Source organism: Bos grunniens, chromosome 20 (assembly GCF_055505025.1).
Source record: "Bos grunniens cultivar Pamir isolate PY7600 chromosome 20, Bosgru_T2T1.0, whole genome shotgun sequence".
Lineage (NCBI taxonomy): Eukaryota > Metazoa > Chordata > Mammalia > Artiodactyla > Bovidae > Bos > Bos grunniens.
In genome coordinates, this window is record NC_141184.1 from 50,782,675 (window position 1) to 50,798,544 (window position 15,870).

Here is a 15,870-nt window from a genome sequence, read left to right on the forward strand (position 1 = left end):
TAGATGAAGAAATTGAAACTCGAAGAATTTAAATGACATACCCACATGAAAACGTGGCAGACATAGTCTAGGAACCATGATTTCCTATTCCAAAATTCTTTTTCTACACAGGAGTCATTTCAGTGATTTTTCTTTAAAAGATTAGATATATTGTCATGCTCATTAGATAAAGACATAAAAATGAAAATCAGTGTTAAAGATTCATGATTATCACAATTTTGAATTTTGGAGTTATAGCCACCATTTCTTTCAACTATGGAAAATAGTAAAAAAGAAAAGAAGAGAATAAGAAAAGGGTCAACCTAATTCTGGGGCTCCTCCAGTATATTATCTACTTAAGAGTTCATTCAATTGAGTTCAGTCACTCAGTTGTGTCCGATTCTTTGTGACCCCATGAACTGCAGCATGCCAGGCCTCCCTATCTATCACCAACTGCTGGAGTCTACCCAAACCCATGTCCATTGAGTTTGTGGTGCCATCCAACCATCTCATCCTCCATCGTCCCTTTCTCCTCCTGCCCTCAATCTTTCCCAGCATCAGGATCTTTTCAAATGAGTCAGCTCTTTGCATCAGGTGGCCAAAATATTGATGTTTCGGCTTCAACATCAGTCCTTCCAATGAACACCCAGGACTGATCTCCTTTAGGATGGACTGGTTGGATTTCCTTGCAGTCCAAGGGACTCTCAAGAGTCTTCTCCAACACCACAGTTCAAAAGCATCAATTCTTCAGCACTCAGCTTTCTTTATAGTCCAAGCCTTACATCCATACATGTCTATGGAAAAACCATAGTCTTGACTAGAAGGTCCTTTGTTGACAATGTAATATCTCTGCTTTTTAATATGCTGTCTAGATTGGTCATAACTTTCCTTCCAAGGAGTAAGCATCTTTTAATTTCATGGCTGCAATCACCATCTGCAGTGATTTTGGAGCCCAGAAAAATAAAGTCAGCCACTGTTTCCACTGTTTCCCCATCTATTTGCCATGAAGTGATGGGACCGGATGCCATGATCTTAGTTTTCTGAATGTTGAGCTTTAAGCCAACTTTTTCACTCTCCTGTTTCATTTTCATCAAGTGGCTCTTTAGTTCTTCTTCACTTTCTGCCATAAGGGTGGTGTCATCTGCATATCTGAGGTTATTGATATTTCTCCCAGCAATCTTGATTCCAGCTTGTGGTTCCCCTAGCCCAGCATTTCTCATGATGTACTCTGCATATAAGTTCAATAAGCAGGGTGACAATATACAGCCTTGATGTACTCCTTTTCCTATTTGGAACCAGTCTGTTGTTCCATGTCCAGTTCTAACTGTTGCTTCCTGACCTGCATATAGGTTTCTCAAGAGGCAGGTCAGGTGGTCTGGTATTCCCATCTCCTTCAGAATTTTCCACAGTTTATTGTGATCCACACAGTCAAAGGCTTTGGCATAGTCAATAAAGCAGAAAGAGATGTTTTTCTGAAACTCACTTGCTTTTTCCATGATCCAGCACATGTTGGCAATTTGATCTCTGGTTCCTCTGCCTTTTTTAAAACCAGCTTGAACATCTGGAATTTCACAGTTCATGTATTGCTGAAGCCTGGCTTGGAGAATTTTGAGTGTTACTTTACTAGTGTGTGACCTAAATCAAATCCCTTATGACTATACAGTGGAAGTGAGAAATAGATTTAAGGTACTAGATCTGATAGACAGAGTGCCTGATGAACTATGGATGGAGGTTCGTGACATTGTACAGGAGATAGGAATCAAGACCACCCCCAAGAAAAAAAGAGTTCATTAAACCAAGACAATTGAAAATGCAAGTGATATTCAGGTTTAGTTGTTTATGGAAGCAACCTACCTTGCTTCACAGTCTCATTCTCTTACTCTTCTCCATTGGGTTGGCTGCGTTTCCACTTATCCCTCCAAAGGCAGTGTTAGCTCACATGGGCTGCATAGAAGAATGAAGGGGGAGAAGACACAGCTGCCTGTGTGAATGTGCTTTTGTTGTCAGTAAGGGAGGTCACTGGAATTAAGCATATAAAAAATGCCCCCAAAACTAGAAATGGTGATCCAGTACTACTCTTCATTATTTTATAGTCATGTTTTCCAGAGCTAGGGAAAAATTTAAAGTTTCTCTCTTTTTGGTGAGGAAAACACTCAAAAACAACCAGAACCATCAGGGGAGAAAATTATGGGAAATGTAATGATAGCTTATTTAAATTCTCAAAATAAAACAACTGTAATACCATTAAATGTTCAGTAAAAATATATATCTTCCCCTCTATTTTCAAGAGAAAGGTTAAAATGAGTAGTAATAACTCCTGTTCCAGAAAATCATTTTTGCCACTTTCGTCTTTCAGTCCATCTCCAGAGAATATCAAAAGCATGAATGTCGTTTCTTGCAAACATCAAATCATTTTTGCTACAAATACTTTGTAATAATAACTCTATTTTACTTGGCAAAAAAAGATATTCTAACAGGATTCTATATAGTAAATGGGAAAATGGAAATTTGCTATTGAAAAATATTTCCAGGTACAGGATATAAACCTTTAGGCATATTTTTTCTCTGTGATGTAGGGAGACTGATAACACTGTTGACACTAAGATTTTTGTTATATTTTATTGTCCTATCAGTGGATCACATGTTAGGCTTATGACTGGGTATTTGTCTTTGAGTAAATAAGAGTTTGCAGCTTACCTGAAACATTAGTTCATGGTAAATTAAAGGATTTCAAAGTGTTAATCTTACGGACAAATAATACAGTGATAAATAATAGTCTCTATGTGTAGGATAGGGTCATTTAAAATATCTGACAATTTAATAAGAACAAAGCATTATTTTGTTTATTTGTTACAGTGTAGAATGGCAAGATGGGTTAATAAAGCCAGACTGTCTTTTGTTGTAGTTACAGTAGATGTGAATTGAGTCAAAGATGCTCTCAGGTGTTTAATGACGTCACACAGGAAGTGTCATGGTGCTGTATGATATACTCTGTCAAGGAACAGAATCTGAAGGTAACTAGTGAAAAAGAACACAGCAGGCAAAGAAAACACAGTATTTATGCTACTGTGAAGTTCAAGAAAAGATAAAAATGCCATTCTCAAGCAAGTAGGGAAAGATGCCATATTATGCAGAACATGTTGAAGGTAAGCACAGTCTCTATAAAAACTATAAAAAGTATTTTGAGTGTGTGCTGAAGACTAAATGCTATCTTCAAATAGTAATAGAGGCCTTGACATCAGTCAGATACCTTCCATCATAGAACCACATCAGACAGGAAACCTGCAGGACTCACCCAGAACCAGATTAACAGAACTGGATAGGACACCAAGCTCAATCAGGGAGAATTAGCAGATTCTCAAAGTTTATCTTGTGATCTCCAATATTTAAATGTATAAGTTAATGCATTGAAAATGATTTCATGCTGGGGATTCACAGCTTAGCCTCAACAAAATAGGAATTCAAAGCTATGATATTGTCTGCTCTCCTACCTGCCCTGGGCGGGGGAGTTTAGAATCATGATGTGCCTGTTCTGTCTAGAATAAGCAGTGGAATCTTGATGTTTTCCTTAAATCAATAACCAGCCTCTCCAAACACAAATTTTAAAATGTAACCCTAAAAGGGGAGGCCATATGCTCTAAATTGAACATTTTTGTTCCTCTAAAATTAACATGCTAAATCTTAATGCCCAGTGTGATGACATTAGAGGTGGAGCCTAGGAGAGGATCTTTGGATGTCATGAAGATGCAGCAGCCCTCATGGCTGGGATTTGTGCCCTTCTAAAAGAGACCCTAGAGAGCTTTCTGACCCCCACCCCCATCATGAGGACACAGCAAGGGGACAGCTGTCTATGAACCAGACACTGAAACTGCTGGGAATGCTGGCATTTGGGACTTGCAGCTTCCAGAACTATGAGACATAAATTTATTGTTCATAAGCCACCTACCTTATGGTATTCTGTTATAGCAGTCCAAATGGATTAGGACACCATATCTAGGGTCTTTGGATCCCTGGAGTCCAAGAAAATCTATATGAGTTTCCTGTGAGCTCTGTCGCTGCACTGTGTCCGACTCTGTGTGAACCTGTGGACTGTAGCCTACCAGGCTCCTCTAGTGCTTTCTTAACAAAGTACCACAGACTGGATGGCTTATAACGATGGAAATTTACACTCTCACATTTCTGGAGGTTAGGTGTCCAAAACCAAGTGTTGGCCTGGCCATGCTCTCTCTGAAGGTCTGAGAAAAGGAAACTCCCCCATTGCTTTCAGCTTCTGCTGCAATCTTGGACACGCTGCCTTCTACTTACCTTGACTCAACTGGCTTACTCTATGAGACTGGTTTCTTTTGCTTCTGCAGTGAGGCCACAGCATCTTCTTTATTCAAAACTTTGGTTTTACCTCTGCCTTGGGTTTTATCTTGAGACTGGTATCTTTTGAGAATAAAACTATAAGGTATTAAGTCAGGGCTATCAGGGCTGGAATAAATTCTTTCTAGCAGTGATTTACTCACAGCAGATTGACAGGAATATTTGCCCAATTTAATCATTTCTGTTGACCAACACACAAGATTTCTGTCCCCCATCCCCCACCCCCATCCCCTATCATGTTTTCTGACTTGTGTTATAATCTTAGAAGCAACACGACTGTCCTTCCTTTCCAAGTTAGAGCCAAAATCTTTCACTGTGGGTCTTGATTTTCAAGAGAGACTAACAGTTTGCTATTTGATTCTCATGGTTGATAAAAAGTGGACACTTTAGAAGTAGAATCCATCAGTTCTTCTCAGCTTCCAGCCTGAGATTCTAAGGCTGCTGAGAAAATCACAGTCATTCAAAAATGATGAGCCTAAATGTCTGCCCCAGTGGGCTCTGTCTTGAGACAGTAGAACTAAATTCCTAATTCTATGAACTGACCTAGCAATCCCAGGAGAATCTACTTTCCATCCTTCCCAACCTCTCTCTCCTGCTTCTTTCTATTCCCACCCAAAAAGCTTTCTTTCTCTATAGTAAAAGGTAGCATTTGTTCTGTGCCACCTACTTGCCCACAATTAAAGCCTTATGCTTTACATATTATCTCTATTTCTTTTTTTTCCTGTTTTGTAAATTCCTGACTTTATTTTTTTTTAATTTTATTTTTAAACTTTACAATATTGTATTAGGTTTGCCAAACATCGAAATGAATCTGCCACAGGTATACCCGTGCTCCCCATCCTGAACCCTCCTCCCTCCTCCCTCCCCATACCCTCCCTCTGGGTCGTCCCAGTGCACCAGCCCCAAGCATCCAGTATCATGCATCAAACCTGGACTGGTGACTCGTTTCATACATGATATTATACATGTTTCAATGCCATTCTCCCAAATCTCCCCACCCTCTCCCTCTCCCACAGAGTCCATAAGACTGATCTATACATCAGTGTCTCTTTTGCTGTCTCGTACACAGGGTTATTGTTACCATCTTTCTAAATTCCATATCTCTATTTCATATGAGGAAATGCAGAATCAGAGGAGTTAGTGATATACTGGAGGTTACAGAGCAACAAGAAGCAAAACAGGGGCAACACCATCTGACTGAATCTCTATCCTTCTACCTCGTAATTCTGTGTCATGACTTTCTTAAAAATTTTTTGTGAGCTATTCTAAACTTTACAAGTAATCCATGCTTACATAGAGAGTTGATCAAATAAAGTCCCAAGTCTCTCTGGCTCCCCTCCTTCACTCTTCCTCTCCTTCTAAGCTCCACCAGCCTAAGGATACACAAAGTTTGTCACTATGAACAATTTAGGGTTTATCCTCTGTAGTTTTCTCCATGCATGTAAGTATGTATAAATAGATAAACACATATTTCCTTATGAATATTTTTTTCTACTTAAAAAGTAGACCGTTATTTGTGTTATCTTCAATTTGATTTTTTTCATTTATTTCCATGGTTATTTCTCCAGGTGAATGTTTACAGAACTAGTTCTTTTAATGGTTATACTAAATTTCTAATGCAATAGAAATTACAAATCATTAGATTCATTGGAGTTAGAAATTTTTGAATCATTCAGCCATTGATGAGAAACTGCATTTTTCCTATGCTTTTTTGGATTCTTTCTTTGCTTTTGGCCACTATAAGTAATGCTAAAATTAACGTGTTTGTGCATGTATTTTGGTGCATTTATTTCTATAGAATAGATTCCCCAAGGCACAAGTATACTAATATATTCATTTAATAGAAACTTCCAGTTAACCTTCCAGAAGTTTTGTGGCAATTCATTTTCACATCAACCAAGGATCAGTGTCCATTTCCCTACACCACTGTCAGCACTGGATACTATCAAGTTTTGATTTTTTGCAAAGCTGAGGATAAAAATGAACTTCATTCATTTTTATGAAACTATTTTAAGTTTCAGCACAAGAGTGACCTCCACATCAAATTTTGTTTTACAATCAGGAAAAAATTGTATGTGTATATGTGTGAGTATTTGTTTACTTTCCAAAAGACGAAAGAAATTACGGTACTGACGTATAACATTGACAAGCAGCTACTTAAACCTCAGTAAAGCAAAACGTGCAGTGATAAAGCTTAAATCCCTAGATACCTCTCTCACTGAACAGCCAGAGGTTGGCACTGGGTCCCTGTCTATGAAATCAGGACAGTAATACCTGACTCTCACTGCTAAAAGGAAAGTAGGATGATCAATGAGTTCATATCTTTAGCACATTTGAACATCCCTGGGAAGCGACACTTTAGAAACACTAGATGTTTTTATCTTTGTGCCATAGATTACATAATGCAATTTCAAAGTATGCAGTACCTATTTTCTAAGGAGCTCCAAAAATTGTACTTTGTGCATAAAAAGAATCTCATTTAAAAAATCCATTGCACCTATTATATAAGACACATATCATAACTAGAAGTTTTTCAGCTTCATTCTCATCGCAAGGAACTGCTGACATCCTCCCTCTAATTTGTTTCTAATTCTACTGATATTCTTTAGGAGATACTGCATTCTAGAGTTCTTGAGGAAGAAAAAGATAAGAGATGGCTTAAAAGAGGTCTGAAGTTAAAGACACTCAGCCGTGTCCAACTCTCTATGACCCATAAAGTTGATGGAATTCTCTAGGCCAGAATACTGGAGTGGGTTGCCTTTCCCTTCTCCAGGGGATAGTCCCAACCCAGGGATTGAACCCAGGTCTCCTGCATTGCAGGCAGATTCTTTACCAGCTGAGGCACAAGGGAAGCTCAAGAATACTGGAGTACATAGCCTATCCCTTCTCCAGCAGATCTTCCCAACCCAGGATTCGAACCAGTATCTCCTGCATTGCAGGTGGATTCTTTACCAACTGAGCTATCAGGGAAGCCCTGCTGCTGCTGCTTCTAAGTCGCTTCAGTCGTGTCCACCTCTGTGCAACCCCATAGACGGCAGCCCACCAGGCTCCACCGTCCCTGGGATTCTCCAGGCAAGAATAATGGAGTGGGTTGCCATTTCCTTCTCCAATGCATGAAAGTGAAAGTGAAGTCGCTCAGTCGTGTCCGACTCTTAGCGACCCCATGGACTGCAGCCCACCAGGCTCCTCCGTCCATGGGATTTTCCAGGCAAGAGTACTGGAGTGGGGTGCCATTGCCTTCTCCACAGGGAAGCCCTAAAAGAGGTCTAAGATAGTCAAATAGTGGATTTTCCGTGGGAATGTGGAGCTGTCAAGTTTGGTATAAAATTCCCCTCAGATAAAGATGATCAACTAGTGTATTTCCAATTAAACTGAATAAGGTGTATACTTTTTGAATGATTCTCAGCAAGTAAGCTGAGATATTGCTAGTTTCAGTAAAAGGCACTGTAACTGGTCTCCACAGAAGGAGTAAACACTTGTCTACTGGGAACAATTATGAAATATGTCACTTCAAATATTCAGCCTGAGCTGGGATGCTCCAAGAGGATTGTCCTGAGAGTTAGGCTGGTCTCCATATATCAAAATGAGCAGTCAGTCCTTCCAGTTGGTTCAGTGAAAAAGAATCTCAAGTATGAAGCTTGGTTTTCTAGAAACCTGCTTAAGACACACCCATTTACCATTTAATGAATGTTCTAGGAAAACAAATAATTCAACAAATGCAATGTGATTGCAGATGATTCCTGTCAAAACTCTGCTTTCCAATCAGCTTCATAGTATTTATGTATATTCTTGTTTAGCAAAGAAAATCTATATTTACCTCTGTCAGTTGTGAGCACATGTTGCAGCCAAACACTCATCTCATCAAAGTGTATCTGGTTGGGGGTTAAAAGGGAAAGGACTAGTCTTCAGAGAGATGAAAGTAGAGTGGTTTTCCTCCCCTTCATGGAATGTCATAGCCAGGATCAATAGGAGGATGATTACGGGAGGCAGACAGATTTGAGTTAGAATCTGAGATCGCTGGCTAGGAGATTAAGGAGAGTAATTTGATTTGTTAAGCCTGACCTCTCTATTGTTCCTCCGACAAGCTTTAGGAGTTTGCTCTGCCTCCTGCCTGAGTATAGAACTCTCTTTCTGCAAGTATCCACATGGCTTATTCCCTCATTTCATTCAAGTCGTTGCTCAAATCTTTTCAATAGGGCCTGCCCTGTCCACATTATTTACATGCAACTCACATCCTATGGGGAACTCTGGATTTCCCTGTTTTTTTTTTTTTCAATTTTTACTTATTGTATACCACCATCTAAGACACTTGTATGTGTTAGTCACTCAGTCGTGTCCAACTCTTTGATATCCCATGGACTGTAGCCCACCAGGCTCCTCTGTCCATGGGATTTCCCAGGTAAGGATCCTGGAGTGGGTTGCCATTTCCTTCTCCAGGGGATCTTCCCGACCCAGGGATCAAACCCAGATTTCCTGCATAACAGACAGATTCTTTACCACCTGAGCCACCAAGGAAGCCAAGATACTTTATTATGTATTTATTTCACTTTAATATTTATCATCTATTTCTCTCCTTCCAGAATATAATCTCAGTGGCAGGAAATTGTAGTTTCATTCCTGTTGTATCTCAATACCTAGAAATGTGCCTGGCAAAAAGAGAGTACTCAAAAAATATTTGGTGAACAATAAGGAAAACACCTACTTGAGTTTCTGGTATATAATAGGCTCTCTCAAACATGTTACTTTCCTTTCCTTCCCTTCCTTTCAAGCAGTTAAATCTAAATACAGATTCTTGCTCAAGGCTTTCTCACTATTATAATGTCATGTGCATAAATCCAGTGACTAATGCAGTTCTGTTCTGAGTATTTCTGCTGTTTTCTTTAAGAGATACAGTCATCTGTAAGACTTCAAAAAAAATAAAAAAATAATATTATTTATAAGAATTTGGAAATGACAATCACCTCAATGGAATACATAGTCTATTCTTTTTAAAAATGCTTAGACAGGAAAATTCCATCATCCCCTTCAAGTATTTATTCAAAGTCAACAGCCCTCCAGTGTCTGCCTACCATTTATTTCATGTCCATTTTTTTTTTTTTTGCTTGTTTTCATTGATTGTATTTTTGCCTGATTTCTGATATGCTTGGAGGAAACTTTGTCTAAACTTATTGTAGAAAAAGTCTTTTCAGTCCAGCTTTCCTGTGTCCCCATGTAAGGTAGATTCTTCTTTGGTTTCAGAGCAGAGGTTGACATTTTCCAAACCTCCCTTTGAGATAGGTATTTGTCATGAGTTGGGTTCACAGGAAGCAGACACTGAGACGGAGTAAACATAAGACAGCAAAAGGTTTACTAGGTAGTAACATCTGAGAAAGGAAAAGGGGATGAAGCATGATGGGCAGATGCAGCTGTCAGGCTGCAATGAACCTAAGAAAGCCTCTACCATGGTGGGGGTGGGGAGTGGGCGCAGGGGAACAAAGATCACCCAATAGCAGAGTCGTACTCAGGGCAGGATAGACAAGCCCTTGTACCATCAGCGAGCTTAGTCATTAGCTGGAGGGTCACCCCAAGCAGAGCAGAATCTCATCTCTAAACCTGAGGAGGACCCAGAAGGCACTGACAGTGGGAAGCTGTCAGCTAACCATTCCTGCGCTAAGCAGCTGTCCTGCCTTGAGGGGGATCTGCATCTCCCTGCCATGGCCCCATCCTCATCTCCTGGGCCTCCCTTCCCCATGCACGCTGATGACTTCCTTGTGGAAATGCCTGTGAGAAGTCGCTGCAGTATTTCTCCAACATGTTTGACTAGTGTGCATAGCAGTCAAGAGGGGCTGGCTCCAGAACAACCCTTAGCTGATGAAGAAAAAGAATTGGAGAAGAATGTAATCCACTTTCCTCTCTTCTTCAGTGGGACAACTCTGCCCATATGTTTTACACAACATTCCAGAAGTCCCCAGAAGAATTGAGCCTCTGCTGTCTGCAGCGTTAACCTGCTCATTAATGCATTCTGTATTGACTTCTTACTCTTCACTCTCTTATTTCTCCATCCCCCTATTTGGAAGCACCCTCCAAATAAACTGCTTGGACTCAAGTCCTTGTCTCAGCATCTGTTTTCTCAGGGACCAAAGTCTAAGATAGGATCTGGCTCTGTGTGTGCTTTACAGCACTCTATCGACTGACTAAAGGTGAGACTGGAACTCAGGAAACCTGGGGCATGTTGGATAATCAGTCCTAACAATCCTGGGGGTGAGGGGAGGGTCAAATAACTTGGCAAAGTTTACAAAATGAATTAGTGGAAATGTCAGAAGTAAAATCCAAGTGTATTGATTGATTTGGGGTTCAGTTCAGTTCAATTCAGTCACTCAGTTGTGTCTGACTCTTTGTGACCCCATGAATCGCAGCATGCCAGGCCTCCCTGTCCATCACCAACTCCTGGAGTTCACTCAAACTCACGTCAATTGAGTCAGTGATGCCATCCAGCCATCTCATCTTCTGTCGTCCCCTTTTCTTCCTGCCCACAATCCCTCCCAGCATCAGAATCTTTTCCAATGAGTCACCTCTTCGCATGAGGTGGCCAAAGTACTGGAGTTTCAGCTTTAGCATCATATCTTGCAAAGAACACCCAGGGCTGATCTCCTTCAAAATGGACTGGTTGGATCTCCTTGCAGTCCAAAGGACTCTCAGGAGTCTTCTCCAACACCACAGTTCAAAAGCATCAATTCTTTGGCGCTCAGCTTTCTTCACAGTCCAACACTCACATCCATACAAGACCACAGGAAAAACCATAGCCTTGACTAGACGAACCTTTTTTGGCAAAGTAATGTCTCTGCTTTTCAATATGCTATCTAGGTTGGTCATAACTTTCCTTCCAAGGAGTAAGCATCTTTTAATTTCATGGCTGCAGTGACCATCTGAAGTGATTTTGGAGCCCCCAGAAAATAAAGTCTGACACTGTTTCCACTGTTTCCCCATCTATTTCCCATGAAATGATGGGACCAGATGCCATGATCTTAGTTTTCTGAATGTTGAGCTTTAAGCCATTCAGTTCAGTTCAGTCACTCAGTCATGTCCAACTCTTTGCAACCCCATAAATCGCAGCACGTCAGGCCTCCCTGTCCATCACCAACTCCCAGAGTTCACTCAGACTCACGTCCATTGAGTCAGTGATGCCATCCAGCCATCTCATCTTCTGTCGTCCCCTTCTCCTCCTGCCCCCAGTCCCTCCCAGCATCAGAGTCTTTTCCAATGAGTCAACTCTTCGCATGAGGTGGCCAAAGTACTGGAGTTTCAGCTTTAGCATCATTCCTTCCAAAGAAATCCCAGGGCTGATCTCCTTCAGAATGGACTGGTTGGATCTCCTTGCAGTCCAAGGCCGTTAGTTACTTTCTAATTTTGTGAAGAGGGGCTGATGAGCATTTAAAATAGACCTGAAATGTTTTTCATGTATAAGTCCTGTATGTCTCCTCTGAATAGGATACATCACTTTCTAGAGAGGCACAAGAATACTCAAAGGAATGTACTCATGCCTTTGAGTTTTAATAATGCTTTCATTTCTTTTATTTCATTTTTTCACAGTAACCTGGTTAAAGAGCTAAAGGTTGGGGCTCCAGTTTGCTGTGGGTAAATTCAAGTCTAGAGAAGTTAAATTTTTTCATGTGTCCATGGTAAAATCATTAGTAACTAGAAGAGATAGGACTCATGCCAATTTTCTGGCCACAAATATAATTACCTTGTCACTTTATCATGTTGGTTTTTCTCAAATATATACACAGGCACAAGCCATTGTGTTGTCTTTTTTCCACTTTATTCCAGTTAGCAACATCAAGATATTTGTTCCACATATGTGAATTTTATACTGTTATTTTTTGCATTCTGCTAATCTCTAGGTGGATTTCACACATTAATAAATAAAAAGAAGAAAATTCCCAAGTAACACAAATATCTAAATTTAGTTATTAGTTTTGTTGTTCTTTATCAAAACTTTCTCCAGTGCTGTTGACAGAAAGATGGATGGCTTCTTTCTGCTGCTACTTGATTACCTTTACTTTCTTACTGAGTGAGGGTTCAAGAAAAAAGAAATGAGAAAATAAATCTAAAAAGAGGAGTGAAGAAAGTCACTTGAATAATCTACACTCTGGAAAAGAAATCCTTTAAAAGTCTTTCTACTTTAGACTGAGGTAGAGAAAGGCAAAAATTAGTGTGTATAATTGAGGGATGAATTTTGAAGAGTTCTCTAGAAGTAATCTTTTCACCTCACCTCCAACTCCAATTATTTAATCATATAGAAGTCAGTGCCTGCCATAAGTGCAAATTTGGCAGAAAAAAATGAAGAACATATTTTGAAAGAGAACTATGTATTTTAATTTCAGGTTTTAGCGATGGAGGTGAAGGCTGGCTGTTTTCTTCAGAACAACCTGAAATATGAGCAGAAGTGAGTGATGCAAAGGTGAGTATAAAGCGAAGGACCCTGATGACAGAGTCAGTCTTGCATCCTTATCAGCAGGATGGTTATACCTGCTGTAGAAATCGTTAGAGTTCTCATGGTCCTGACTCTAGCCAGAGCCATGGAGTTGAGGTGTGGTCCTGGAGGTGAAGACCACAGCCAAGGTGAGGTCTCTTCTACCACCCATACCTTTCACCCTGGGCGTTTACAACCCTAAGATCCAAAGCTCAAAATCTTTCTAGAGAACTCACTCTCTCCCCTGGGTAGAGAGCAAGGAAACTTATGGGAATGAGAATATTCCATCCTCCTTATAAAACTTTGGTCTGCCTCAGCTGATCTTAATCATTTAAGACCAGCAGCAGTGCCCAGGAAAATGACCAAGAGATCATGTCTAAACTTATCCAGACAAAAAGGCCAGGACTCCTTTAGAGTACTCCTTGTGTCCTGCCTGGCCCTGCTTAAAGCCCATCCTGAATTCCAGTCTGAATTCCAAATTGCTGATTTTGGATTCCTGACCTATAGCCCTGTCTCTGTGATAAATCCCAAATAGGGCAAACCATGCCACTTCTCTTCAGGCTCGCTTGGTGTCTGCCTACCATTGCCTTATTATGTAACGGCTTAGGAAGTTCTTCCATGGTCTGGAGAGGATTTCAAGGCTTTACACAAAAAGGAATCATGCTCCAAATCACAAAGAATCAATCAACTTACTAGGATAAAGAAGGCTCCAACTTCCCATGTCAAGGGCATCATTCAGTTGTACGGGTCATAGATGCTGATCCTTGAGTTGGTCAGGCCAGAGAGAATGTAAGTATTTTCCATGTAAGAAATATTAGGCCAGATCCTTCTCTGTGAACAATCTTCACTTCAGTAAGAAATATTTGTGTAAGATTGACTTGTGAGTGGAAAAGTGAGTCCATCTGCCAAAGGCTGAGTTTATGTCCCAAGCTGTCTCTAATCACTTGACAGCAAAAAAAAAAAAAAAAAAAAAGATTCTAGAACTTGACCATAGCATTCAGAAAAGCAGGGTTTATTTGCAGAAGTATCCAAACAACAACAGTCTAGAAATAACACCCATTTCAACAGCACCACCAGATTCCTGCCCTGAAGTGTGGCTATGGCCCAAGTCAGTCTTCCCTTTCAGCATAGCTCCAGTTATTAATGAAACCGTTCATCATACAGAACTTGAGTTGTTCTCTAAGTGCTCCTGCATGAGTTGCCTCTATTGTATTAGGTAGGTATACAATGGGAAATTTCACTGTTTCAAAGATAAAGATTATATTAATTAAATAACTTACCCCAAAATCATGGTTATTAGATGCCAATACTAGGATTCAAACCAACATTTAACTAACTTTAGAATTCACTTTATAGAAAACTGCAGGTCAAGTTTCCAGAACTGACAGAAAAGCCCAGTCAAGAAACCAGGATTTTCAGTCCTCAAGGATTATTTGTACTACACAGCAGACTTCTTTCTGTATATTTAAATTTGGCAACATGGAAGGTTTTGAGTTTCCACAGATGAGAAACTAGTTATCAATGTAATGTTTCAGTTCAGTTCAGTCGCTCAGTCGTGTCTGACTCTTTGCGACCCCATGGACTGCAGCATGCCAGGCTTCCCTGTCCATCACCAACTCCCGAGACTTGCTCAAACTTATGTCCATTGAGTCGGTGATGCCATCCAACCATCTCATCTTCTGTCGTCCCCTTCTTCTGCCCTCAATCTTTCCCAGCATCAGGGTCTTTTCAAATGAGTCAGTTCTTCGCATCAGGTGGCCGAAGTATTGGAGTTTCAGCTTCAGCATCAGTCCTTCCAATAAATATTCAGGACTGACTTCCTTTAGGATGGACTGGTTGGCTCTCCTTGCAGTACAAGGAACTCTCAAGAGTCTCCTCCAACACCATAGTTCAAAAGCATCAAAAGCATGTAGTGTTTACAGAACTCAAAATATGGAAGAGAAAAACAGTAAAGTCCTCAGGTGATATAATTGTGCAATTTCACGTAATAACCATTGAGACAGTTTCCTAACATGGAGAAGAGAATCTTGGTTTATCACAGCTTGATGAAAATATCCTAAAAGACAATCAAATCTTTTGCTATGAAAGTTATGGCTCACAAACAACCTGCCCTCATCAAATAGGTTTTCTACAAATAGGGCTATTTTAGAAAAGGATATCCTAAAGGATTAGAAGAAAACCTCTTTTCTCTTGATCTTTTTAATTTTTTTCTGTTTATAATTTTCCATAAAGAATTATTTATATGAAAAAAAATCAAAGACATGGCCCCCACCAGGGGATTCAGCCACACAAAATAAAATTCCCATGATAGGATAGTAGTTACAACAGAAGCTGAACCTTCTGTCAAGTCTTCCCCAGGTAGAAATTGTCTCATAAACTCTGCTCAGATCCATGGGGACACTGAAGATTTTCTTAAGCAGACCAATCCCCCGAACTCCCCACACCTTCCTTCTCCTAGCTAGTTTTTATTTTTAAAATCTAAACGGTTTCCTATTGTTTTTAGATACACACTGGTTGATATTGCTGTTGTTCTGTTTTGAATGAGAATCCATTAACTGTTAACTTCATTTGCCAATAAAAATATTCCAAGAGATGAAAACAATTTGTGATGAATTTTCTTTTATAGCGGAGTCAGTGATGTTGGAAACTAAACTGCCCCACTACCAGAGGAAAGAGTTTTTAACTGTTTAACTCGGGTTCTAACATGTTATAGGAAACACTGAAGAATCAGCAGAAGCTTTATTTAGCCCAACAGGAAAAAACACCAATATTTGGACTTCTTGTTGTATTCAATTTTAGTTTCCTAACACGTGAACAATTTTACTTTATTTCTCAACTCTCAGCAAAGAGACAAGCAATAACCTTAGTCCAGAGTTGTTTTTGTGAAAGGTTGTTTTGATAATCCTGGTGAAAACATTAAAAATAGTCTTGCTTTCAGAACTGGAAAAGGAAAAGGGTATTATCAAAGTTAGAAAACAGTTGCATTACTGAACCAGAATTTCAATACACTGTTCTACCTTTGGAAATTCTAGATAAAAACCTTGCTTTTGAAAAGACAAACAAAACAAAAACGA

General features: G+C 39.8%; 1 long non-coding RNA gene across 1 annotated transcript in view; it reads left to right on the forward strand.

The window, feature by feature from the left end:
• LOC147350396 (uncharacterized) overlaps window positions 1–15,380 on the forward strand; it is a 96,461-nt gene extending 81,081 nt beyond the window's left edge. Inside the window, exons 3-4 of the long non-coding RNA XR_015149260.1 lie at window positions 12,708–12,784; window positions 14,153–15,380. This is a non-coding gene — a long non-coding RNA (uncharacterized LOC147350396). The remainder of the gene's footprint in view (window positions 1–12,707; window positions 12,785–14,152) is intronic.
• Window positions 15,381–15,870: the final 490 nt, after the last annotated feature.